The 27,780-nt window shown below is 41.7% G+C and overlaps 1 pseudogene; it reads left to right on the forward strand.

The window, feature by feature from the left end:
- LOC115168846 (serine/threonine-protein kinase mTOR-like) overlaps positions 1-27,780 on the forward strand; it is a 104,312-nt pseudogene that overhangs the window by 13,836 nt on the left and 62,696 nt on the right.

Raw genomic sequence — 27,780 nt, forward strand, 5'->3', positions numbered from 1 at the left:
CAAAATGAAATAACAGACTGAATACAGTAAGTTATTTATCTGATAGGTGAGGTGCAATGTAGGCTTACTGTAAATTAGCTATGCAAGGATAGATGGCCTCTTTGCACCAGAGGCAAGTTCTGATTTGGTTGTTGACACAAGGCCCTCCAGGTGAACGGGTTGGAAATGAGGTGGATGGAGGAGCTGTTCCCCATCATCATGGACATGCTCCAGGAATCCTCTTCCCTAGCCAAGAGAAAGGTATGTACGTGCAATTGTATAGGCATACGTTTATTTTTTCTCACTATCTTCAATTGCAAGCCTTTCCCCCAACCATCTCTTGTAATATCTGGTGTTATTATATTTACCTGCTTTCAAAAGGATGCTATTGTATTGATCATATTCCATCCACTACTTTTAGCAGGCATTTTATGGTACTATTATGGCTTCAGATGCATTTGTGATTTGATGACATTGTCGGTGTGGTAACACTTTTTCCTTTCCACCAGGTGGCACTGTGGACTTCAGGCAAACAGGTTGCCAGCACAGGATACGTGGTGGAGCTCTAAAACAAATACCCCTCTCTTCTGGAGGTGCTGCTCAACTTCCTCAAGATGGCGCAAAACCAGGGAATCAGGATAGGGGTACCCTTCATTCTCCATTGTGGCTCCATTTGGGCTTCACTCACTGTTTCATAGAAGCAATGGTTCAACTCAAAGCGACAGCGACCAATAGCTGTCAGCACAAAATGTCTCGTATGACGCCAGATGCTGCTGTCAAGATTCACAACACTAATATAGGCCTAGGTGTGGTAACACCTTGAATCCCACCTCACCTTGGAATTACACTCCTAGTTGAGAATGAGGTGGAAAAAGCTTTGTTTCATCATCTCACATTTTACTACACTGGCTTTGTCCACTGTTCTTTCTATAGAGATGTATATCATATGTTCTAATATTGTGGCCTGATGGACAGGCTATTCGTCTGCTGGGCTTGCTGGAGCCCTGGACCCCTACAAGCATAAGGTGGATTCCAAGTCCAGCCAGGACACCGGTGAGCTCCGGCCGCTGTCTTTAACCTCTTTCTTCTCTCTCACACGCATACACATATACGCACATTAGCTTTATTGTTGGTGGGTAGAGTTCACCTATTTCTAACTTTTTTTTTTATTTAACTTTTTTTCACCTGTGGTGTTAACTTTACACTAGAGAAAAGCTATTTGCGTTTTCAATTACCAAAGGTCCCGGTTCTATCTACCACGAGTACCCAATTACAGCTATGAGTTGGGCTAACAAATGGCCATATCCACGGATTAACTTTATTATCACTGGAATTTGCTGCATATAGGGCACCGCTGAGGCCTAGCAATGTCAACAGAATTTATGGTTTGGCTTTACAACCTGTCGGAGCCCAAGTGTCATTGTACATCTGCATACTTTGTCTGATTGCGAACAAAACATCCAACACAGGGAGGCTGACCTCAGTTCAGACAAAGTGATCGCGCTAAGTTCTTTAGAAGCTGTTAGAGGGATATCTGATCAACATTGACCCACATATTTGGCCCCAAGGCTTGGAGTTTTTACCATAAATCCTGATGTATACGGCTTTGTAACGATTTTATAGGTCATAAAAAAATCCTAATGGCCCATGCACTGGTGAGACCAACGCCTTGACGTCATTTGGGTCACAGGATTAGGCTACACTGTCCATTGTAGATTGAGAGGGAATGTTTTACTCATATTCATATTACATTTATGCATTATACCCACACCGTAAATCACTCATCTTTCTCATGGAGGTAGTGACTCGATTCTGTTTTAGACTGAGCCCCTGAGGTTTGCAAAAATGACAAGCATTTTATTTTTTTTAATCTGCAACTTTAAAAATTGTTTTGTCACATGTGAATCAATTTACCGGGAGCATTGCAAGGAAAGTGCATGGAAAATGTCAATCGGGACCTACGCTACCGTTCAAAAGTTTGGGGTCACTTAGAAATGTCCTTGTTTTTTTTTGCACTTTTTTTGTCCATTAAAATAACATTAACCTCTCTAGGGTAGGGGGCAGTATTTTCACATCCGGATAAAAAACGTACCTGATTTTAATCTGGTTATTACGCCTGCCCAGAAACTAGAATATGCATATAATTGTTTTAGTTGGATAGAAAACACCCTAAAGTTTCTAAAACTGTTTGAATGGTGTCTGTGTATAACAGAACTCATATGGCAGGCCAAAACCTGAAGATTCTGTACAGGAAGTGCCCTCTGACCATTTCTTGGCCTTCTTTAGCCTCTTTATTGAAAACAGAGGATCTCTGCTGTAACGTGACACTTTCTAAGGCTCCCATAGGCTCTCAGAAGGCGCCAGAACGTTGAATGATGACTCTGCAGTCCCTGGCTGAAAAACAGTAGCGCATTTGGATAGTGGTCGATCTGAGAACAATGAAACGGGGGCACGTGAAGAGTCCATTTTGTTCTTTGAGTCTTTGAACGAAAACGACGTCTCCCGGTCGGAATATTATTGCTATTTTACGAGAAATCGCATAAAAATTGATTTTAACCTATTGACGGGCTCGTCCTTACGGGACGGACATCCAGCGAAAAAATCCTATCGCCATTAGCATAACGAAATGTTAGTCATATATATATATATATGTTATATCGTTTTATAGATACACCTCTCCTGAATCGAACCACGTTGTCCGATTTCAAAAAGGCTTTACAGCAAAAGCAAAACATTAGATTATGTTAGAGTATATCGTAAAAGTAGGCACATAGCCATTTTCCGACCAACCACATGCATCACAAAAAACAGCTAAATGCAGCACTAACCTTTTACAAACTTCATCAGATGACACTCCTAGGACATCATGTTACACAATAAATACATGCATTCTTTTGTTCGATAAAGTTCATATTTATATATAAAAACAGCATTTTACATCGGCGCATAACGTTGACTAACTATTTTCCCTCAAATGCATCCGGTGAAACAGCGTTACAATTTACTAAATTACTATTCGAAAACATTTTTAAAATGTAATATTGTCATTCTAAGATTTATAGATGAATATCTCTTGAAAGCACCTGTAATGCCAGATTTAAAATTAACTTTACTGGGTAATCACACTTTGCGATAAAAGGGGATGCGATACTCAGAAAATAGGCTAGCAATACAGGTCAGCGCCATCTTGGAACAATCGCATATCAAATCTAGTCTTGTATACTATTGTCAATAATCCCTTACCTTTGGTTGTCTTCATCAGAAAGCACTTCCAGGAATCCCAGGTCCACAACAAATCTATTTTCGTTCGAAAAAATTAATCCTTTATGTTCCAATAGCTTGTTCTTGTTAGCGCGTTCTGAAGGCTGCTCCAAAACTTCTGTCGTGCGCGGGACACCTTTCGAAAAAAATCATTTTTTCATTTAGGTTCGTTCAAACATGTCAAACGTTGTATAACATAAATCTTTAGGGCCTTTTTCAACCAGAGCTTTAATAAGATTCAAGGGGGATGATTGCATTGTCTTTCAAAATGTTTCGAAAGGGGAGGGTAGCCAGGGGCGGCCGGCGTCATAATGGTGATGGCCCTCCTCATGTGACCAATTTCCACAGCGTCTCATTCATTCAGTTTTCACAGTAGAAGGTTCAAATCACTTTGTAAAGACTGGGGACATCTAGTGGAAGCAATAGGAAGTGCTCAATGAACCATTGCTCACTGTGTGAATTATAGGCAAAGTGGTGAAGTTGAGTCCGCAATTCAGAATTCCACATCCTGTTACGATCGGTCTCGGGGTTTTGACTGCCATATGAGTTCTGTTATACACAGACACTATTCAAACAGTTTTAGAAACTTTAGGGTGTTTTCTATCCACAAGTATTAATTATATGCATATCCTAGCTTCTGAGTTTGAGTAGGAGGCCGTTTAAAATGGGCACGAATTCTTTTCAAAAATCGCTGTAGCGCCCCCTATCCTAGGCGACCGTCAAGAGGTTAACCTCTCTAGGGTAGGTGGGACGAAATCGTCCCAGCTACGTAACAGCCAGTGGAATCCTGTGGCGCGTGATTCAAATACCTTAGAAATGCTACTACTTCAATTTCTCAAACATATGACTATTTTACACCATTTTAAGAAGAACATTGATGTTTATGGTTAGGTACACGTCGGAGCAAAGAGTCGATTATATGCAAAGCAGGACAGGCTAAATAAAGTAGTAATATGTGTAGTTAACTAGTGTTTATGATTGATTGTTTTTGTATAAGATAAGTTTAATGCTAGCTAGCAACTTACCTTGGCAACGTAAAGCAGGTGGTTAGAGCGTTGGGCTAGTTAACGTAAGGTTGCATCCCCAAGCTGACAAGGTAAAAATCTGTCGTTCTGCCCCTGAACAAGGCAGTTAACCCACCGTTCCTAGGCCGTCATTGAAAATAAGAATGTGTTCTTTAACTGACTTACCTAGTTAAAGGTTAAAAAAATAAATAATAATAATTTACATTTAAAAAATCGGCAAATCGGTGGCCAAAAATACCGATTGTTATGAAAACTTGAAATCGGCCGTAATTAATCGGCCATTCCGATTAATCGGTCGACCTCTACTATGTATATATTCCACAACAGACACCTCACAAGTCCTCAACCTGGTAGCTTCATTAAATGGTACCCGCAAAACACCAGTCTCAACGTCAACAGTGAAGAGGCGACTCCGGGATGCTGGCCTTCTAGGCAGAGTTCCATTGTCTGTTCTTGCCCATCTTAATATTTTCTTTTAATTGGCCAGTCTCCCCTTGACTGGTGTTTTTCCGGTACTATTTAATGAAGCTGCCAGTTGAGGACTTGTCTGTTTCTCAAACTAGACACTCAAATGTACTTGTCCTCTTGCTCATTTGTGCACTGGGACCTCCCACTCCTCATTCTATTCTGGTTAGAGCCGGCTTGTGTTGTTCTGTTAAGGGAGTAGTACACAGCGTTGTAAGAGATCTTCAGTTTCTTTGCAAGGTCTCGTATGGAATAGCTTTCATTTCTCAGAACAAGAATAGACTGGGTTTCAGGAGAAAAGTCTTTGTTACTGGCCATTTTGAGCATGTAATCGAATCCACAAATGCTGACGCTCCAGATACTCAACTAGTTTAAACTCTCTTGGGTAGGGGGCAGTATTTTGATGTCCGGATGAAAAGCGTGCCCAAAGTAAACTACCTGTTACTATTTCTAATCAATTTGATGTTATTTTAATGGACAAACATGTCCTTGTTTTTGAAAGGAAAGCAAATTTTAAGTGATCCCAAACTTTTGAACTAGCATACAGATGCGCTGTGACTTTGGGCTCTGTGGACAGTAATAGTTTTAACAGGCCTGCTAAAATGGCTCAGTTTAAGTGAGGCTCTCCAACAGAGGATATGGTTACATCAACGTCAGTGTCTGGAGCAGCTATAGTCTAGGGCAGCTGGCTGCTGCTGTGCACTGGGGATCCTGCACGTCCTGCTTCAGTGCTGGAAAGCAATTGGCTATGTCATGGGTCTTTAACTTGTGGCTGCAGATCTGCATGTGGCTCCATAGCTGCCGCTTTGTGGCTCCAGTGGTAGGAAGTCCTTGGCTAGGTGTAGCACTTAACTTGAACCACCACCCCAGTGAATACAATAACCAGGCCAAGAGATTGACACCAAGGCCTCAAGAACGATAATGGTATAATGTTACAGCTTGCTCAGATCTGATAAAATGCTCCAGTTCCAACAGTACTCTGCCCGCTCTGACGCCATGTAACTCACACTTACCTAGATATGTGTTCAGGGGGGTGACGACCCTTCATGTCCCATGAAGGCATTGGTGAAAAAATGGTCATACCTAATTGTGAAAGTAAAGATACCTTAATCTTGCCGCTCGGATCCCGTAACCGGGATCAACATCCAGCGAAAAAATCCGAGCGCCATATTGAAAACCAAATCTAATAATTTCTGTTTCTCAAACATAGGACTATTTTACACCATTTTATAGATACACTTCTCCTGAATCGAACCACGTTGTCTGATTTTCAAAAAGGCTTTACAGCGACAGCAAAACATTAGATTATGTTAGGAGAGTACATAGACAAAAACAACCACACAGCCATTTTCCTAGCAACTAGTATGCATCACAAATACCCAAAACACAGCTAAATGCAGCACTAACCTTTGACGATCTTCATCAGATGACACTCCAAGGACATCATGTTACACAATACATGCATTTTTTTGTTCAATAAATTCATATTTAAATATAAAAACAGCATTTTACATCGGCGCGTGACGTTCAGAAAATATTTTCCCTCAAATACTGCCGGTGAACCAGCGCCACAATTTACAAAAATACTTGTTATAAACATTGATACAAAATTAAACTGTCATTCAAAGAATTATAGATGAACATCTCCTTTATGCAAACACAATGAAAGATTTCCAAAAATCTTCACGAGGAAAGCACTCTTTGCAATAATCTGAGTACTGAGCTCAGAAAAATACACTAGGCTATACAGATAGCCGCCATCTTGGAGTCATCTAAAATCATACTTTGCATTAGAAATACTCCCTTTGATCGTCTTCATCAGAAGGCACTTCCAGGAATCCCAGGTCCACAACAAATGTTGTTTTGTTCGATAAAGTCCATAATTTATGTCCAAATAACTCCTTGTTGTTCGTGCGTCCAGTAAGCTTCTCCAAGTGTATGATGTCGCAACAAAGTAAAAAAAAGTTGTATTTACGTTCGTTCAAACATGTCAAGCGTTGTAAAACATCAATCTTTAGGGCCTTCAGAACGTGAAGATTCAATAATATTTCAACCGGACGGTTCCTGTGTCTTGAAAAAGGTTTTGGAACGGGAGGATCCACCCCCGTGAACGCGCCCCAAGAAGTGATGTCACCCCCTGCCTCAACAACTTCCCCTCCTTGTCATTCGGGCTCTGTTCATCGTAGAAGCTTCAAACAACTTTGTAAAGACTGTCGACATCTAGTGGAAGAAGTAGGAAGTGCACAATTATTACTACGTCACTGTGTATTCAATAGGAAAAGACTTGAAGAAATCCCATGCATCCAGATTTCCACTTCCTGGTAGGATTTCGCTCAGGTTTTTGCTTGCCATATGAGTTCTGTTATACTCGGACACCATTCAAACGGTTTTAATAACTTCAGTGTTTTCTATCCAAATCTACTAATAATATGCATATCCTAGCTTCTGAATTTGAGTAGGAGGCAGTTTAATATGGGGACATATTTTTTCCTGAAATTGTCAATACTGCCCCCTATCCTTAAGGAGCTGTAAGAAAATGACTCAAGTAAAATTAAGTCACTGTAAAATATTACTTGAGTAAAAGTATTTGGTTTTAAATATCAAAGTAAATGTAATTGTGGAAAATATACTTAAGTGTCAAAACTAAAAGTATAAATTATTTCAAATTCCTTATATTCAGCGACCCAGACGGCACCACTTCTATTTAATTTTTTAAATGTACTTATAGCCAGACACTCAGACACAATTTACAACCAAAGCATTTGTTTAGTGAGTCCGCCAGATCAAAGGCAATAGGGATGACCAGGGTTCTCTTTTAGTGTGAATTTGACAATTTTCCTGTCCTGCTTTTGGGTGCCAGAGGAAATGTATGGAGTTAAGTACATTATTTTCTTTACAAATGTAGTGAAGTAAAAGTTGTCAAAAATAAAGTACAGATACCCCCCCCAAAAGTAGTACTTTTTTAAGTAAAAATACTTTAAGTACTACTTAAGTACTTTACACCACTGCATGAAGGAGACATAATTACTTTGACCAGCTGCTATCCACAGTGTGCAGCGCAGCGGTAATCTGAGAGAATGTACAGATATGACACCACTATGCAATTTTGTCACCTAAAGACTGTCAATCTAGACTAGGGGAGTAACACTTACTCATCCCCATTGCTCTGGCTGGCACATAGGGCAGCAGCAAAAGGGGTCTTTAGCCATCTTCACCATGGCCTAGATCCTGATGTTGTTGGCGTCTCCATTAATCTCCATTTTGTGTAGGGCCTAGTAAAGGCCCCATATACTGCTCCCAAGTGGTGCAATGGTCTAAAGCATGTCACTACAGACCCTGGTTTGATCCCGGGCTGTATCACAACCGGCCGTGATTGGGAGTCCCATAGGGCGGCACACAATTGGCCCATTGTCTGGGTTAGGCCAGGGTAGGCTGTCATTGTAAAATAAGAATTTGTTCTTAACTGCTTTGCCTAGTTAAAATAAAACAAGGCGATTAGAAATACTTGCCTGTCCAAAGGAACACGGGCGCTCTGCCCAAGTGCCCATCTATTGCGTCTGGCTTCTAAACTAGAGCGTAAAGGGAGGGGCAATTTATAAAGACTGGGACTTGCGTTAGGGGTTGAAACTCAACTCCGTCACTGGGCAATTAAACGTTGAATATCAGACATCTGTTTCCTCGACTCGCCTGTAAAACCAAATCCTGCTCACTGCAGCAGACAGGGCTGTTCTTGATCACCTAGGGTCTTGTGACTGTGATGCAAAGAGTTTTGACTTGGGAAATGCTGTTTTTTTTATTTTGTATTAATGAAACATTTTTGTCTACTTAGTCAAATTAGAGATACAGTGCTTTCGGAAAGTATTCAGACCACTTGACTTTTTCCACATTTGGTTACATAACAGCCTTATTGCTTTTTATTTTTTTGGTGTACTTTTAGCCCTTTTTCTCCCCAGTTTTCATGATATCCATTTGGTAGTTAGTCTTGTCCCATCGCTGCAACTCCTGTACGTACTCGGGAGAGGTGACAGTCGAGAGCCATGCGTCACCGAAACACGACCCCGCCAAGATGCACTGCTTCTTGACTCACTGCTTGCTTAACGCAGAAGCCAGCCACACCAATGTGTCCGAGGAAACACTGACTAGCTGGTGACCGGAATCAGCTTGCAGGCGCCCGGCCTGCCACGAGTCGCTAGAGCCTGATGGGACAAGGAAATCCCGGCCGGCCAAACCCTCCCCTAACCTGAACGACGCTGGGCCAATTGTGCGCTGCCTCATGGGTCTCTCGGCTGGCTGTGACGCAGCCTGGGATCGAACGACGGGTCTGTAGTGACGCCTTAACCACTGCGACGCAGTGCCTTAGACCGCTGCTCCACTCGGGAGGCCAGCTTTGCACACTCTTGGCATTCTCTCAACCAGCCTCTTGAAGGAGTTCCCACATTTGCTGAGCACTTGTCCATCATTACTTTACTTTAAGACCTAAAAGTCCTGATTGGAGATTTTTGGTTCCAACTGCCGTGTCTTTGTGAGAAGCGGTATGGGTGAACGAATGATCGCCGCATTTGTAATGCATGGAGGTGTTATGGTGCGGGGTTGACACACCACACTTTGATGACAGCTTTGCACACTCTTGGCATTCTCTCAACCAGCTTCACCTGGAATGCTTTTCCAACAGTCTTGAAGGAGTTCCCACATATGCTGAGCACTTGTTGGCTGCGTTTCTCTTCGGTCCGACTCATCCAAACAATCTGTTTGGTTGAGGTCGGGGGATTGTGGAGGCCAGGTCATCTGATACAGCACTCCATCACTCTCCTTCTTGGAAAAATAGCCCTCACACAGCCTGGAGGTGTGTCTTGGGTCATTGCCTTCTTGAAAAACAAATGATAGTCCCACTAAGCCCAAACCAGATGGGATGGCGTATCATTGCAGAATGCTGTGGTAGCCATACTGGTTAGGTGTGCCTTTTAAAAAAAATTCTAAGTCAGACAGTCATCAGCAAAGCAACCCCACACCATAACACCACCTCCTTCATGTTTTACTGTGGGAAATGGGTGTTATTTCATAGTTGTGATGTCTTCAATATTATTCTACAACGTAGAAAATAGTCAAAATATAGAAAAATCCTGGAATGAGTAGGTGTGTCAACTTTTGACTGGTACTTGCTTAATTTTATATTATGGGGTTTCTATTCCATGAAAAATGGAAAACCCCTCGATTTCTGTTAGGATTGAACAGAAAATATGGCGCTGTACAATGTAACGCTCATAAATTCAGAGCGTTGTCAGTTTGTAAATTCAGACCGTTTCGTGCTCGGAGCGCACACTGGACATTCCGGCCGACGAGTAGGGTTGATTTGAGTGTTCTGGCCTTACAACGGCAGTCAAGCACCCAAGCTAACATTGGCTAGCTTGCTAGATACTTCCAGACACAAATGAGACCACTGACCATTTTACTCTCCCTAGCAGAGCTGGTTAGGCAGTTTGTGTTAACCAGAGAGTTGGTGAATAACTGTGCTGCTGGAAACAATTTAATTACGCCTTTTTTTTTTTTTACTGACACCGGCCATATTCAACAGGTGTTGAACGCACGTAAATTCATTATTCTGCGCTCTGGTACACTCAGACGAGTGCTCTGAAATCGGAGTAGATAGCCAGAGCGAATTTACGAAAGCACCCAAATGTCCAATGAGAATGCACAACGACTATGCCATTTAGCTAAGCTAAGAATGATGGGAATTATCAAATCAATAAACGTTGGGTAGTTAGTTAATATACTGGCAAGTTTGATGTATAACTACTAACGTTAGGTAGCTAGCTAACATACCGGAGTGGGGGGGGGGGGTTCACACCCAAGCTCTGCTATTAGACCATTCTTTAGAAAAGGTTGAATAGTCTATTGTTCAGCTATTAGTCCCCACTCCCCAACTTGCAACAAATTGTTGTTGTGCCTTTCCCTCTTCCACGCGTCATCATTCTGCGGCTTGCTTGTGGGCGTGCTGGCAGGATATGGCAGCATCTTCGGTTGTGCGTCGAATTCTGCATACAGTAGCACATTTGTATGAAGGTGTGGTTATTCACAGGCAAATTGTTATATGCTATGGAGGTACATTTTGTCTTTGAGAGCAAACTTTTATTTTTATGTTCAATCAAAAATAATTGTTCTGAAAGCAACTTTTTTCTGACACAAAGGAAGTCATAGCGGACACCTGCGAAGGACTGTGATGATGGCATCTCAGATAAGCAGCACTGGGTGTTCTGTCCAACTTCTAACGTTACATAGCTAGTAGTTAGCTCCTACGATTGTGTCAGTTCATAACATTCTACTACAGTATATTACATACATACCATAGAATGATAAATCATGCAATTATTATTCTCAAGATAACCAAAAGCATTTAGCTACGAACGCCTGTTCTCGCCATTTTCAGTTCAATTCATCTAACTTTCTTTCATGGCAACTCATAAGCAGGCCATGTCCTATTTGTTTCATAGTCAATATATAATCATATTTCATGACAGTGTAACGGTTAGCTTTGTTTACAGAAGGATGAAAGAGCACAACATCTGTCCCGAAGAGTTAGGGAGTCTTTGCAGCGTGTAGATGGTGCCAGTGTCATTGTATATTTCCCATCACCTAATGAACAACCACAATACCAGTCTGGTGTTAAGCTTTCTGTGCTGTATTGACGTATCCTGAAAATGACATCTGCTGCTTTAGATGGAATTGTCATATCTCAGTAATTGTTTTCATATCTACAAAAAATAAGCTATTTTCTTTACTTTCAGAGAGCGAGCTGATCAAGGGCTCGAAAATGTAGATATTACCGGATTTTCACTGTCAGAGGAACAGGCCGTGGAAGCTTTATTGCTGGCAAGTGTCCAAAACCAGAACAGTTTAATTACCTCTATGTTCTTTTTCTCTCCATCTCTGCCTGCCTTGTTGTACATGGAACCTGTCTCACATTTATTAAATAAAATAAAAACTTAAGATGTCAGCTGCCAATTTTCAGATTTACACCACATAGTCCAGTGAAAGTAGCTGTGTTTACCTGTTGCTGCCAAGTCATGATTTCCCTGGGGTTAAGCCTTGCAATAACCAAGTGGTGAGACTCATTGCCCTCTATTTAAATGTTTCAGGTATACTTCGATAGGTGTCTGCGTCATTTACATTACATTTACATTTTAGTCATTTAGCAGACGCTCTTATCCAGAGCGACTTACAGTAGTGAATGCATACATTTCAATTCATTTCATAATTTTTTAAATAATTGTTTTATTTTTATTTTTTTCTCCGTACTGGCCCCCCGTGGGAATCGAACCCACAACCCTGGCGTTGCAAACACCATGCTCTACCAACTGAGCTACAGGGATATATCTCAATATAGCCACATCACTATCAACTCAAACTATAACTGTTTTATATAGCCTGACAAGTACAATTTCAGACAATCCTTGAGAACTATCAGTGTCTCCCATTCTGAATGACATTTCAAACAATTATATTGAAATATTGCAGATAACATGCATCACAAGTGCCTCGTGGGTTTTCATGCTGTTTACTGTGTAATGTAAATGTTGTAGTACCACTGCAAAAGTTGTGACTAATACAATCTTTTTGCACCCTGAGAGGGACAGAGGGTATTTTGTGGACAGATATCGCTTGATGCATAGGCTGGCCTGTAAGGTGTTTGAAAAATGCAACATTCTCCAACTTTCCATGTAGGAGATCAGCCCCTTTCAGGACCACACCCACATAAATCTACACATACCCCTCTAAAATAACCAGAGCATGACACACCGTATGTCCATCTGTGTGATTAAACAATTTATTTTAACACACACACACACACACACACATATATAAATAAAACTATAAATATATATATTTTTTTATCCTGGGAAGTAACAAAATTAAATCTGTTATGAGAGCAAGAGAGAAGGAGAGCGCAAGTGAGGTACAGTAGAGGCTGCATCCCAAATGAAACCCTATTCCCTATATAGGCCCTAGAGTGCCATTTGGAACTCAAATCGAAAGAGAGGGAGAGAAAACGGGATCATCTCTGTAGCACCAAAGACAAAGAGTTCTTCTGAACTCTATTTATAAAATCAGTTCATAGGCCATCATCTACTGTGAAGTGACAAATGAGGCCGTTTGTTTCCCAGACTTACAGTGCCTTGCAAAAGTATTCACCCCCTTGGCGTTTTTCCTATTTTGTTGCATTATAACCTGTAATTTAGATGGATTTTATTTGGATTTCATGTCATAAACATACACAAAATTGTCCAAATTGCTGAAGTGAATTTTTTTTTAAATGACTTGTTTCAAAAAAATGTTATTAAAAACGGAAAAGTGGTGCATCACCCCCTTTGCTATGAAACCCCCAAACAAGACCTGGTGCAACCAACCACCCTCAGAAGTCACATAACCAGCCAAATAAAGTCCACCCGTGTGCACTCCAAGTGTCAGAAGATCTCAGTACATACATACATACATACATGCATACAGACCTGTTCTGAAAGGCCCCAGAGTCTGCAACACCACTAAACAAGCGGAACCACCAAGCAAGTGGCACTATAAAGACCAAGGAGCTCTCCAAACAGGTCAGGGACAAAGTTGTGGAGAAGTACAAATCAGGGTTGGGTTATAAAAAAATATTAGAAACTTTGAACATCCCACAGAGCACCATTAAAGCCATTTAAAAAAAAATGGAAAGAATATGGCACCATAAACCTGCCAAGAGAGGGCCACCCACCAAAACTCACAGACCAGGCAAGGAGGACATTAATCAGAGGCAACAAAGAGACCAAAGATAACCCTGAAGGAGCTGCAAAACTCCACAGCGGAGATTGGAGTATTTGTCCATAGGACCACTTTAAGCCGTACACTCCACAGAGCTGGGCTTTACGGAAGAGGGGCCAGAAAAAATAAGCAAACATTTTTGGTGTTCGCCAAAAGGCATGTGGGAGACTCCCCAAACATATGGAAGAAGGTACTCTGGTGGGGATGTTTTTCATCTGTTTTTCAAACTGGTCAGAATTGAAGGAATGATGGATGGCACTAAATACAGGGAAATTCTTGAGGGAAACCTGTTTCAGTCTTCCAGAGATTTGAGACTGGGACGGAGGTTCACCTTCCAGCAGGACAATGACCCTAAGCATACTGCTAAAGCAACACTCGAGTAGTTTAGGAGGAAACATGTAAGTGTCTTGGAATGGCCTCGTCAAAGCCCAGACCTCAATCCAATTGAGAATCTTGGTCTTAACATTGCTGTACACCAGTGGAACCCATCTAACTTGAAGAAGCTGGAGCAGTTTTGCCTTGAAGCATGGCCAAAAGTCCCAGTGGCTAGATGTGCCAAGCTTATAGAGACATACCCCAAGAGACTTGCTGCTGTAATTGCTGCAAAAGGTGGTTCTACAAAGTATTGACTTTGAAGTGGTGAATAGTTATCCATGCTCAAGTTTAGTTTTTTTTTGTCCTATCTCTTGTTTGTTTCACAATAAAACATATTTTGCATCTTCAAAAGTGGTAGGCATGTTGTGTAAATCAAATGATACAAACCCCCCAAAAATCAATTTTAATTCCAGGGTGTAAGGCAACAAATAGAAAAAACGCCAAGGGGATGAACACTTTCACAAGCCTCCGTACAAGCTAATGCTACAAGCTAATGCAGGCCACCAGGGCAAAACTCCAACAGGTGTATCATTGGGGCGAGCCGGGACAGTCCGATTGCATAAAACATTACAATTCTTATCTATTTCCAAGATGACCGCTTTACAGCCTGCCCCATTTGTGAACCTTGAAGGCCACACACAAAAATAGGCAATGACCCAAGTTGTATCCCAAATGGCCCCTTATTCCCTATGTAGTGCACTACTTCTGACCAGGGCCATTAGACCTCTGGTCAAAAGTAGTGCACTACATAGGGAACAGGGTGCAACTTGGGGCACCACCCCATACATTTTTTATCTATCACAATCCTAGCCAGACAGGACATCTAAATTTAAGAGATGGCCCATACTGTGTCCCAAATGGCACCATATTCAAAGTAGTACACTATATAGGGAGCAGAGTACAATTTGGGGAGCCGCGCCATGAATGTTTAATCCGGCACAATCCTAGCCAAATTCAGTTCTTGGCCGGAGGGTTAATCTCCAAAAAGAATTATTGGAAAACAGTCCCGCTTGAATATGGATCCGCAATCTTCTGATAGAAGGGGTCTTTTCAAGATCGTCTAATCCTGGTTTTACAGACTAGGCCCAATGCCTGTCCCCTCTTGATTGGTTCACTGTGTGTGTGGCGGACTTGGGGGGCATATGACCAATCTTTACTAACTCAGCACATTCACTACTCAATCCACTAGCCAGTGATATAATATAAATCTCCAGACCTACGGTATAGTACTAATGTTTCTCTTTGGTACGAGATCATACATATCCATAAAACAATTGACTAATTAATCGCAGAATATCATTGATGAGAATTCTTGTGACCTAATAATTACATTTCAAGCACATTTATATCCTCTGGGTATTATTTTATAAAAAAGGTAACTCAACCCCAATTTCAGCCTCTGTCCAACCCCTTCAAATAAAATGTAAAAAATGCATTCAGGTGAGAAGTTGTGGGTGGGGGGGAATTGCTCATAAATATACACTTTGGGGGTGGGTAAATGTAGTTGTTCTCACTAAAACATACATAATGTCATATTCATAATAAAATGATGAGCATCATCAGCTACTTCAGCTCTGGACAGTTTGCTCACAGTGGTAAGGTGTGGAGTTCCTGACATCTATTGCCACTTGCGGTATAAATTTTAATGCTCTGTGGGGGTGTTAATCTTTGAAACGTGGACTCACAATTGCTGTGGTATTGTTTTGGGAAGTGCAATCGAAAAACCTTGGAAATAAAGATTAGGGGCTCAATTCAATCCAACCTGCATTGCAATGTTCACGCAGTAGCTCTTTTTCGAATGGTCAAATTAAAACTCTGATTGGTTTGGGTACTGCTTAAAAACCTACTACTACCACCGCTCTTACAGGAATGCTTTCACTTTTTAGAATTAGATGAATATTGTAAATAAAGGATTCAAAAAAAATAACAGACGTGCCCAATGTGGGATTAGAACTCACAACCACTGAACTAATAGCCAACTGCCTTAGTGCACCAATCTGTCATAGCAGCTGGGGGAAAAAATACAACTACCGTAATTTCCGGACTATTGAGCGCACCTGAATATAAGCCGCACCCACTGAATTTAAAAAAATATATTATTTTGAACATAAATAAGCCGCACATGTCTATAAGCCGCAACACCTCAGCCGTCTGCTCTCTGTGTGTTGACCCAGTCTTCGAGCTAATTTTCTAGTTCGGGCCATCTGCTTTTCTTCCCTCTGAAAGCTTTAGTTGTCTTTTTGCACTGAGTCAATTCCTCACGCTGCTGTTTCCAATGTCTTATCATCGACTCATTAAGACCAAGCTCCCGTGCAGCAGCTCTATTTCCTTTTCCAACAGCCAGATCAATCACCTTCAACTTGAAAGCTGCATCATATGTATTTCTCCGTGTCTTTGCCATGATGAGGGTGACAAAATGACTACCGTAATCAGAATGATGGGAAGTTTGAGAGCGCTCGATTTAATCTAAACAGTAAACAAAAAAGTTGTTTGACCTTAACCCGTTCGGCAATTTCATTGGTCTAATGAAAGCTTCATGCCGCCAAAAAACTGAGCACGTCACAGAATGTGTTTTTTTGAAGAAAAAAAAATTGAAAGCGGGAAAAATCCATATATTAGCCGCGTCATTGTTTAAGCCGCAAGGTTCAAAGCGTGGGAAAAAAGTTGCGGCTTGTAGTCCGGAAATTACGGTAATTAACATGCCAACCATTGTCATCTATTTCTTATTAAGATGCATGCAACTACGAATATAGACATATAATCCTTGCAGCCGACATGTTTTTATTTTTAAAAGCACATAGATGTGTATGAAACTAAAAACAAAAACGTTGAAATTGGTAATATGCGGAAATGCGTCACATACAGTATCTTCTATTGACATTGTCTTCTATTGTTTGTCCTCGTGTCATTTTAGATTTCACCTTTTATTTAACCAGGTAGGCCAGTTGAGAACAAGTTCTCATTTGCAACTGCGACCTGGCCAAGATAAAGCATAGCAATTCGACACATACAACAACAGAGTTACACATGGAATAAACAAAACATACAGTAGAACAAAGTCTATATACAGTGAGTGCAAATTAGGTAAGTTAAGGCAATAAATAGGCCATGGTGGCGAAGTAATTACAATATAGCAATTAAACACTGGAATGGTAGATGTGCAGAAGATGAATGTGCAAGTAGAGATATTGGGGTGCAAAGGAGCAAGATAAATACATTTATAAATACAGTGTTGGGATGAGGTAGGTAGATAGCCCATCTGTAAACAGCCCATCTATGTACAGTGATCTGTGTGCTGCTCTGAAAGCTGGTGCTTAAAGCTAGTGATGGAGATATGAGTCTCCAGCTTCAGAGATTTTTGCAGTTCGTTCCAGTCATTGGCAGCAGAGAACTGGAAGGAAAGACGACCAAAGAAGGAATTGGCTTTGGGGCTGACCAGTGAGATATACCTGCAGGAGCGCGTGCTACGAGTGGGTGCTGCTATGGTGACCAGTGAGCTAAGGCGGGGCTTTACCTAGCAGAGACTTGTAGATAAACAGTAGCCAGTGGGTTTAGTGACGAGTATGAAGCGAGGGCCAACCAACAAGAGCGTACAGGTCGCAATGGTGGGTAGTATATGGGGCTTTGGTGACAAAACGGATGGCACTGTGATAGACTGCATCCAGTTTGTTGAGTAGAGTGTTGGAGGCTATTTTATAGATGACATCACTGAAGTCGAGGATCGGTAGGATGGTCAGTTTTACGAGGGTATGTTTGGCAGCATGAGTGAAGGATGCTTTGTTGCGATATAGGAAGCCGATTCTAGATTTAATTTTGGATTAGAGATGCTTAATGTGAATCTGGAAGGAGAGTTTAGTCTAACCAGACCCCCAGGTATTTGTAGTTATCCACGTATTCTAAGTTAGAGCCGTCCAGAGTAGTGATGCTGGGCGGGCGAGCAGGTGCGGGCAGTGATCGATTGAATAGTATGCATTTAGTTTTACTTGTATTTAACAGCAGTTGGCGGCCACGGAAGGAGAGTTGTATGGCATTGAAGCTCGTCTGGAGGTTAGTTAACAGTGTCCAAAGAGGGGCCAGAAGCCTGTTTTTCAAGCATAACGTACTCTGTAGCCACTTAGTGTGGACACCAGGTGAGACCCCCCCCCACACACACACACACACACAATCTCTTCTTCACTTCATCCCTATCCCCCTTCTACCTAAATCCTCTAGGTTATATCAGCTGTTTTGGTGAACCCCTCCCACATCTGAACTGGCTGACACAGGGCACAGCATGATCATAGGTGAGAGGTCACTTGGTCGGGTCAACACGAAGTATAATTAAAGTGATGATTTACATTGAAATACAGATAGATGTAGTAGTCCCAGAATTAATGATACAAGGTCAGTTTATATTATACAGGAAGTATTATTAAAGAGATGTTTTACATTGAAATACAGACAGATGTTTTAGTCCGAGTTAATGATCGAAGGTCAGTTTTGCATTTCACCACCTGATGATTATGATGACTGACTGGGTTAGAATAAAAAAAAAACAAGGCTTAATCATGCTCTCTCTATCCGTCTGTCACTCGTCTGCAGGTATGTTTTGATGTGAGAGGGGAAGCCAGTCCCATCCACGCCACCTCACCCTCTCTTAATGTAACCGCTGTGTCAGATTTCAAAAAAACTTTACGGCGAATGCAAATTTTGCAATAATCTGAGTACAGCGCTCAGATATCAAAACAAGCCATACAGATACCCGCCATTTTGGAGTCAACAGAAATGACAAAAATTACATTATAAATATTCCCTTACCTTTGATCTTCATTGGAATGTACTCCCAGGAATCCCAGTTCCAGAATAAATGTTCGATAAACTATATCTTTATGTCCAAATACCTCCCATTTTGTTCGCGCGTAAGGTTCACTATTCCAAATGTAAGGTACGCGCTTACTAAGTCCAGACTAAGTCAAAGAAGTTATACTACAGTTTGTAGAAACATGTCAAACGATGTATAGAATCAATCTTTAGGATGTTTTTATCATAAATCTTCCATAATATTCCAACCGGACGATTTCTTTGTCTTCAAAAAAGAAAAGGAACACAGCTAACTCTCACGTGATTGCGCACCACTGAGCTCATGTCATTTTCTCACTCATATACTTCCAGGCGCTCTTATTCTCTCCCTATTCACAGTAGAAGCACGAAACAACGTTCTAAAGACTGTTGACATTTAGTGGAAGCCTTAGGAAGTGCAAAATTAACCCTAAGTCACTGTATAAGTAATCACTTGAAAAACTGCAAACCTCAGATTTCCACACTTCCTGGTTGGATTTTTCTCAGGTTTTTTCCTGCCATATGAGTTCTTTTATACTCACAGACATCATTAACAGTTTTAGAAACTTCAGTGTTTTCTATCCAAATCTACTAATAATATGCATATCCTACCTTCTGAGCCTGAGTAGCAGGCAGTATAACTACGGGCAAGCCTTTCATCCGGACGACAAAATACTGCTCCCTACCCTAGAGAAGTTAAGATAACCTTCGGGCCAACTGGGGGCCCAAGGCTGGTTAGGAGACACCGCATTTGTGATGAACTGAGAGGTAATTAGGGTAGCACTGTAATTCATTAATCATGTGCTGTCTGCCGCTGTTATCTCTTTACCTTTCGGTCTAATCACCTCTCTCCCCACCTCGTTCTTCCTCGTTTTTATAATGCACACCGTATGTGCATTGAAGTACAGATTTAATTTGTATTTATAATATTACAATTATTATGTATTTATAACACCTGGACAATGAACTTCTTTCAATAAAGCATTTCACATTCTCCACTGGTTGAAATTAAGTATCTCATTGAAATACTACACCTATCCACATGAGGTCTAGCATTGTCTTGCATTAGGAGGAACCCAGGGCCAACCGCACCAGCATATGGTCTCACAAGGGGTCTGAGGATCTCATCTCGGTACCTAATGGCAGTCAGGCTACCTCTGGCGAGCACATGGAGGGCTGTGCGGCCCCCCAAAGAAATGCCACCCCACACCATGACTGACCCACCGCCAAACCGGTCATGCTGGAGGATGTTGCAGGCAGCAGAACGTTCTCCACGGCGTCTCCAGACTCTGTCACGTCTGTCACATGTGCTCAGTGTGAACCTGCTTTCATCTGTGAAGAGCACAGGGCGCCAGTGGCGAATTTGCCAATCTTGGTGTTCTCTGGCAAATGCCAAACGTCCTGCACGGTGTTGGGCTGTAAGCACAACCCCCACCTGTGGACGTCGGGCCCTCATACAACCCTCATGGAGTCTGTTTCTGACCGTTTGAGCAGACACATGCACATTTGTGGCCGGCTGGAAGTCATTTTGCAGGGCTCTGGCAGTGCTCCTCCTTGCACAAAGGCGGAGGTAGTGGTCCTGCTGCTGGGTTGTTGCCCTCCTACGGCCTCCTCCACGTCTCCTGATGTACTGGCCTGTCTCCTGGTAGCGCCTCCATGCTCTGGACACTACGCTGACAGACACCACAAACCTTCTTGTCACAGCTCGCATTGATGTGCCATCCTGGATGAGCTGCACTACCTGAGCCACTTGTGTGGGTTGTAGACTTCGTCTCATGCTACCACTAGAGTGAAAGCACTGCCAGCATTCAAAAGTGACCAAAACATCAGCCAGGAAGCATAGGAACTGAGAAGTGGTCTGTGGTCCCCACCTGCAGAACCACTCCTTTATTGGGGGTGTCTTGCAAATTGCCTATAATTTCCACCTGTTGTCTATTCCATTTGCACAACAGCATGTGAAATGTATTGTCAATCAGTGTTGCTTCCTAAGTGGACAGTTTGATTTCACAGAAGTGTGATTGACTTGGAGTTACATTGTGTTGTTTAAGTGTTCCCTTTATTTTTTTGAGCAGTGTATATAATTCACATAGGCTAATATTGTCACCCATCAGACTATTCTTGATTTAATCTTGTCTTTACATTTACAAAATAATATATGTGACAGCAATGTATATAGCAATGTACTTAATATTAGGAAAGTTGAGAAATAAGTATAGTAGACCTAGCCTATAGAAAGATGATGATCTAATGACCATCAGCGTCAGAGCTTGGAGAAACCTAATTACTGTGACTAAACGGTCATGTATAATTTGATTGCCTTCCTGACTTGTCACTGTCATGTGGCGGTAATACGGTCATCTTCAACAGCCCTACTCATGACTCCATTCTATGCGCACCAAAATTACGATATGCTTCTCTGAATTGCCTTGTGGAAGTCTAACACTGTCAGTTCGGTTTTTATCATTTAGCTAGTCATGTTGGCAATAGAACAAGCTTTCAGATGATGCCACCTGGCTGGACCAGATTTATAATGGACAGTTTTTGGATTGCATAAACAGTAATTGTGTGATGGGGTTGCCGGGCTCTGTTCCAAACAAAACGACTACAAGTGAGCTAACTCTAGTTCCTCAAAGGCACAGCTAGGAGAGCTCAAAAGAGCGCCTTATATTTGAGGACTCTTCTTTGAGTCAAAGTGCATTGAAATGACTTAAGAACTGTGCACACTTTAGAGAGGGGTGTGTATGTGGCCACTTGGAGACACCAGCAGACCTCTCACTCAAACCCTTGTCAGTTTTTGGTCTTATGGTGCACCTACCCCAAATTTTGCAAGAAAATAATGAATTAATAATCATGTTACTGAACATATCCAAAGTATAGTAAATGTAAAATCAACAGTGTAATGTTTGGATTCCATGTTTGGTTCTGTGTGGCTCCGTCGGTAGGGTATTGCACTTGCAACTCTAGAGCTGTAGGTTTGATTCCCACGGGGGACCAGTATGAAAAATGTATGCACTCACTGCTGTAAATCGCTCTGGATAAGTGTTTGTTAAATTACAAAAATGAAAAAAGTGTTCAGTCTTGACAGGTGAACTGTTGTGTCCTCCTCCTCACCTTTAGTCTAATCATCTCAACTGTTCCCTTTTATTCATTACCATGGTTATGCATATGCTTTCCACATTTCTTCTCTAAGAAACATTTCAATTTAGCCCTATCCATATAGGCCTCTTCCCGTGAGTGTAAAGGGTTAAAATTCCAGAAATATTTGTTGGAATACTCTGGATTTCCTGCTTATTCCCTCCTGATTTCTGTGAATCTTCCAACCAGGGTTTTTGGAAAACCTGCAGATTTTGAGAAAGTTACCAGAATTGAGCAACTATTGACAACTAAATCAAATATTAACTCCATTTGGATGTTGAACTGGTCTTTGCCCAGTCTGTCAAAGAGACTAGAGCACGATACTGAACAGATACTTTACTGAGAACTCACCACAGAATAAATGAAGCATTGTTTTCTCCTGATGATGATCCATCTACTGATGGTGCTCCTGCCTCAATTTGTAAAAGCATTTCAAGAAAATGGGCATGCAGAGGCTCCAGTAGCCACAACAGTCTTGAACCGTTTGGAGAGGCTGAGAAACGGCCAGTTTCATTGCCAAAAGCTGTAAGGAAATAAGAGACAGATATGACCAAAAAGAAGATGGGCTGTACTACCTCACCACAGCCAACGGGGGGGTCTACCAGACCTTCTGCGACATGACTACTGCTGGCGGTGGCTGGACACTTGTGGCGAGTGTGCACGAGAACAACATGTATGGGAAGTGCACAGTGGGCGACCGTTGGTCTAGCCAGCAAGGCAGCAACCCTAACTGGCCAGACGGAGACGGAAACTGGGCCAACATGGTTACTTTTGGAACCACAGATGGTGCCACCTCAGATGACTTCAAGAATCCTGGGTATTATGACATTGTGGCAGAAGACATGTCGGTGTGGCACGTTCCCAACAACTCCCCTATGGAACACTGGAACATAGCCGCCATCCTCCGCTACCACACAGAGAGACGCTTTCTCACCATTTATGGGGGAAACCTGCACCAACTCTTTAAGCTCTACCCAGTGAGATATAATGCTGGGGCATGTGGCAACACAGGACCTGCCATTCCAATCGTGTATGACTTTGGGAACATAGAGACCACCAGAAATTTTTACGGGCCCAACTTAAGAAACCAGTTTGAGCCTGGCTTCATTACTTTCAGGCCAATAAATAATGAACGGGCAGCCATGGCTATCTGCTCTGGGGTCAAACCAACACTGAACACTCGCTGCGACACTGAACATTACTGTATTGGTGGTGGTGGACACTTCCCTGAGCAGGCCCCTCGTCAGTGTGGTGACTTCCCAAGCTTTGACTGGAATGGCTATGGTACCAACACAGAATGGAGTTCATCAAAGGAGATTACTGAAGCAGCTGTGTTACTCTTCTACCGTTAAAATCCATCCTATTGATTATCAATGCCATCAGATGGCAAGATGTAAAGATACATTTTGTTAATACTGATGCTTATACTATAATCAACATCACAGCACTATGATTTGCATTTGTTTAATCTATAACTACTGAATACATAAGTATCGTATTTCCTTGTTTTAAAATTGAAAGATGACTATTACAATTTTGTGAATATGAATGGCTGAAATAAAGACTGCTCTAAAGGAGAAATTGATAACAGTTGTGGTTTCAATATGCTTTGTCTTGTTGGCATGAAAAACATGCCAAAGTTTATAATTCGGTTAACTTTACTGTTCGCTGTCAAATCCCAATATGTCCGTTCCCTCTGTAACTTCAATATTGCAATACATTACATGTTTATTTAACTTGCTACAAACAAATACAGGTTCTGTACTTTCACATACAGTGCCTTCAGAAAGTATTCACACCACTTGACTTTTTCTGTATTTTATTGCAACAGCCTGAATTTAAAATGTATAAAATGTTTTTATTTTTTATTAAAAAAATAATAATAATTTGGAATGTTTTTCGAAATTGTTACAAATTAATAAAACATTTAAATCAAGTATTCAACCCCTTTTTATTGGCAAGCCTAAATAAGTTCAGGAGTAAACAGTTGCTTCACAAGTCAAATAAGTTGCATGTACTCACTCTGTGTGCAATAATAGTGTTAAACATGAGTTTTGAATTACAACCTCATCTCTGTACCGCACACATACAATTATCTGTAAGGTCCCTCAGTCGAGCAGTGAATTTCAAACACAGATTCAACCACAAAGACCAGGGAGGTTTTCCAATGCCCCACAAAGAATGGCATCTATTGGTAGATGGGTAAAAAAAAAGTTATTAATTTCTTTGGATGGTGAATCGATACACCCAGTCACTACAAAGATACAGGCATCCTTCCTAACTCAGTTGCCGGAGAGGAAGGGAACAGTTGAGCGATTTCACCATGAGGCCAGTGGTGACTTTAAAACAGTGAAAGGTTAAAGGCTTTGATGGGAGACAACTGCGGATGGATCAACAACATTGTAGTTACTCCACTACTAACCTAACTGACAAGTGAAAAGAAGGAAGCTTGTACAGAATAAAAATATTCCAAAACGTACATCCTGTTTGCGACAAGGCACTATACTGCAATCATTTTGGCAAAGCAATTAACGTCTTGTCCTGAAAACAAACTTAGTTGTTCTTCCTTTAAAAGTTGCTGCGCACTGCAGCACAGCTTGCGGAGTGCTGCAGAATTTTATGGCACGTTATTTAAGTGTCAGCCGTTGTTGCCAGAATGACGCAATTTACCAAAATATCACGGTGTAAGCAGTCGCGGTGTAAGCTCCAAACTTTTAAAGGAAGAACCACTGTATGTTTGTGGCAAATCCAATACAACACCTTACTGAGTACCGCTGTCCTTATTGTCAAAGCATAGTGGTGGCTGCATCATTTTATGGGTATGCTTGTCATCATTAAGGACTGGGAAGTTTTTCAGGATAAAAAATGTACGGAATGGAGCTAAGCGCAAGGAAAACCTGGCTCAGTCTGCTTTCCACCAGACACTGGGAGATTAATTCACCTTTCCACCAGATACTGGGAGACATTAGATACTGGGAGACTGTAATTGCTGCCAAAGGTGCTTCAACAAAGTACTGAGTGAAGGGTCTGAATACTTATGTAAATGTGATTTCAGTTTTTATTTTTAAAACATTTGCTAATATTTCTAAAAAACAATACCCCATAATGCTTGGTCATTATGGGGTATTGTGTGTAGATTGAGGGAAAACAACTATTTAATCAATTGTAAAATAAGGCTGTAATGTAACAAAATGTCAAGGGGTCTGAATACTTTCTGAATGCAATGTATATCTGATTGAGAAAATTGTGGTGGCCCTAGGGGACAAGTTCAAACTCTACCTGCTGCAGCTCCTTCCACACTGCTGTACGTCTTTATGCACGACATGAGCACGGGCCGCCGTGTGACCAAGGTAAGGTCATGAGGATAACGTCATCTTTTCTCAGGACTTACCTCCACACAGATTTACTTCTGGGGGTTTGCTCGCCCACTTTTAGGTCAGAGTTGGACCTTTTCCAATAAAGTGTCGGCGGGCAGAACTGGTTGAAATGACATTTTACCTCTGGATGTGTATATCAGTTCAGTTATGTCATTGCCCGCTCATTTATCCCATTGCCTTAGCCAACAATGACATAAATGTCTGGTCCGACAGACATGCAGAGTTACATTTGAGTGCAGGAGTCTCTTATCACTTTGGACTATGTAGTGTGTTTTATTTTCCCAGCACCACATAGAGGTAATGCGCCGGTGTTCTGAAAACTTGTTTTTCCTGTAACCAATGATGACTACATCAACACATATTGTAATTAATTGTACAGCGGCAGTCATGTTTAGTGAAATATACAGTCTGAGGATTTGAGGAAACATTACATAAAATGTAATGATTTTACAAAACTGATAAATGATTTATCTACTTCACTACTGCTACAACAGCTCTCCATCACAGACCAGTTTACTTCCTGTTCTTCCAGTTACCATTTGTTTGTGGTTGCCATCAAAACTCACCCCATGACTCTGACTAGCTAAAGCACCGTCGTTACAACAACCCAGCCAATGAAGCATAGCTGGCACTCTCCTATTTCACCGATTTAGCAATGACAACAATACAGGTTTTCCTTAAACAGCAAATCTTGGCGGTGAAAATAGACCATAGGGTTAACATCGCACTCTAACCCACCACAGTTATTCAACTCTCCGTTGTAGCGCTTATTTTGTTTCTCTAAGGCAGCGATGAATATTAGCTAACCAGAAGCATACTAGTTTCAACCCCCTACACTGTCTGTGTATGGTCTATAGAACCTGAATTCTGGGTAAGTCCCAAATTACAGTGCCCTACTTTTCCCCAGAGCCAATAAGGGGGCTCTGTCAAAAGTAGTACACTATATAGGGAATTAGGTGCCATTTGGGATGCAGGTCTAACCTCGATACGTATCACCAGAGGGTCATGGCAGAGCCAGAAAGAATCTGGTTACCTTCCTAGTCCAAGTAGAGAAAAGGAAACGGAACTCCATCATTCGCGGGAGCTGTCCACCCCATCCTATTGAGAAATCGTGTACAGGAAAATCAGTTAGTTCCACAGAAAAGATCTACCCACTTGACCAAATGTACTAAAATCCGTGGCTAGATGGTGGTGTTGGAACCATTGTACTGTTATGAAGGAAGCATGAGGGCTAGCAATATCGAAAAGACCACTGTCCTGTAAACTTAGCTCGCAATGAACAAGAATCCCTTTTGGAAGATGAGAATGTTGGCATTGGCAATCACTTCTCACAAACAATACTGTACAGGTTGTATCTGTATGCTTTATAAATACAAACGTCCAATTGACATTGCTGATGCGAAACAAGTTATTTTGTACCTCATGTCCTGTTATATTGTTTGACCATCATACCAGTATAAGGATGCATAGTGTGCTGCCTATAGCTCTGTGTCTTCAGCTCCTCAGTGCAATTCAGCTGGTGCCAACCTGTTGCTGCCTCCCATCGTCAAGCTGTTTGATGCACCGGACCTACCCCTACAGGCTCGCAAGTCAGTATACCACCAATCTCCCATACAATTGGTAGTAGGGGACATGTACTGTAAAGTACTTCTTTTTTTTTATAAATTGGCACACAGCTCTGATTCACATGAGTATTTTCACTCCCACGTTAAATTTTCTTTCCTACCTCTTCCCAATTGGTACTATAGAATTTACTGTACCGAAGAAATGGGGCCCACTTTCTGAGATACAAAGTGCCAGGGTCTTACGTTTTTTTGTCACTCTGTTCATTTCCCATCTGGGCTGGATGGAGGAAATGTGTTCATAAAAATCAATCAATCAAATGTATTTATAAAGCCCTTTTTACATCAGCCGATGTCAAAGTGCAATACAGAAACCCAGCCTAAAACCCCAAACAGCAAGCAATGCAGGTGTAGAAGCACAGTGGCTACGAAAAACTCCCTAGAAATGCAGGAACCTAGGAAGAAACCTAGAGAGGAACCAGGCTCTGAGGTGTTGCCAGTCCTCTTCTGGCTGTACTGGGTTGAGATTATAACAGTACATGGCCAAAATGTTCAAATCGTTCAAACGTTCATAGATTACCAGCAGGGTCAAATAACAATAATAGTGGTTGTAGAGGGTGTAACAGGTCAGCACCTCAGGAGTAAATGTCAGTTGGCTTTTCATAGCCGAGCATTCAGTGTTAGAGACAGCAGGTGCGGTAGAGAGAGTCGAAAACAGCAGTTCCGGGACAAGGTTGCACGTCCGGTGAACAGGTCAGGGTTCCATAGTCACAGGCAGAACAGTTGAAACTGGAGCAGCAGCACAACCAAGTGGACTGGGGACAGCAGGGAGTCATCAGGCCAGGTAGTCCTGAGGCATGGTCCCAGGGCTCAGGTCCTCCGGGAGGGTGAGAGAATTAGAGGGAGCATACTTAAATTCACACAGGACACCGGATAAGACAGGAGAAATACTCCAGACATAACAGACTGACCCTAGCCCCCGACACA

Source organism: Salmo trutta, chromosome 30 (assembly GCF_901001165.1).
Source record: "Salmo trutta chromosome 30, fSalTru1.1, whole genome shotgun sequence".
Taxonomy (NCBI): domain Eukaryota; kingdom Metazoa; phylum Chordata; class Actinopteri; order Salmoniformes; family Salmonidae; genus Salmo; species Salmo trutta.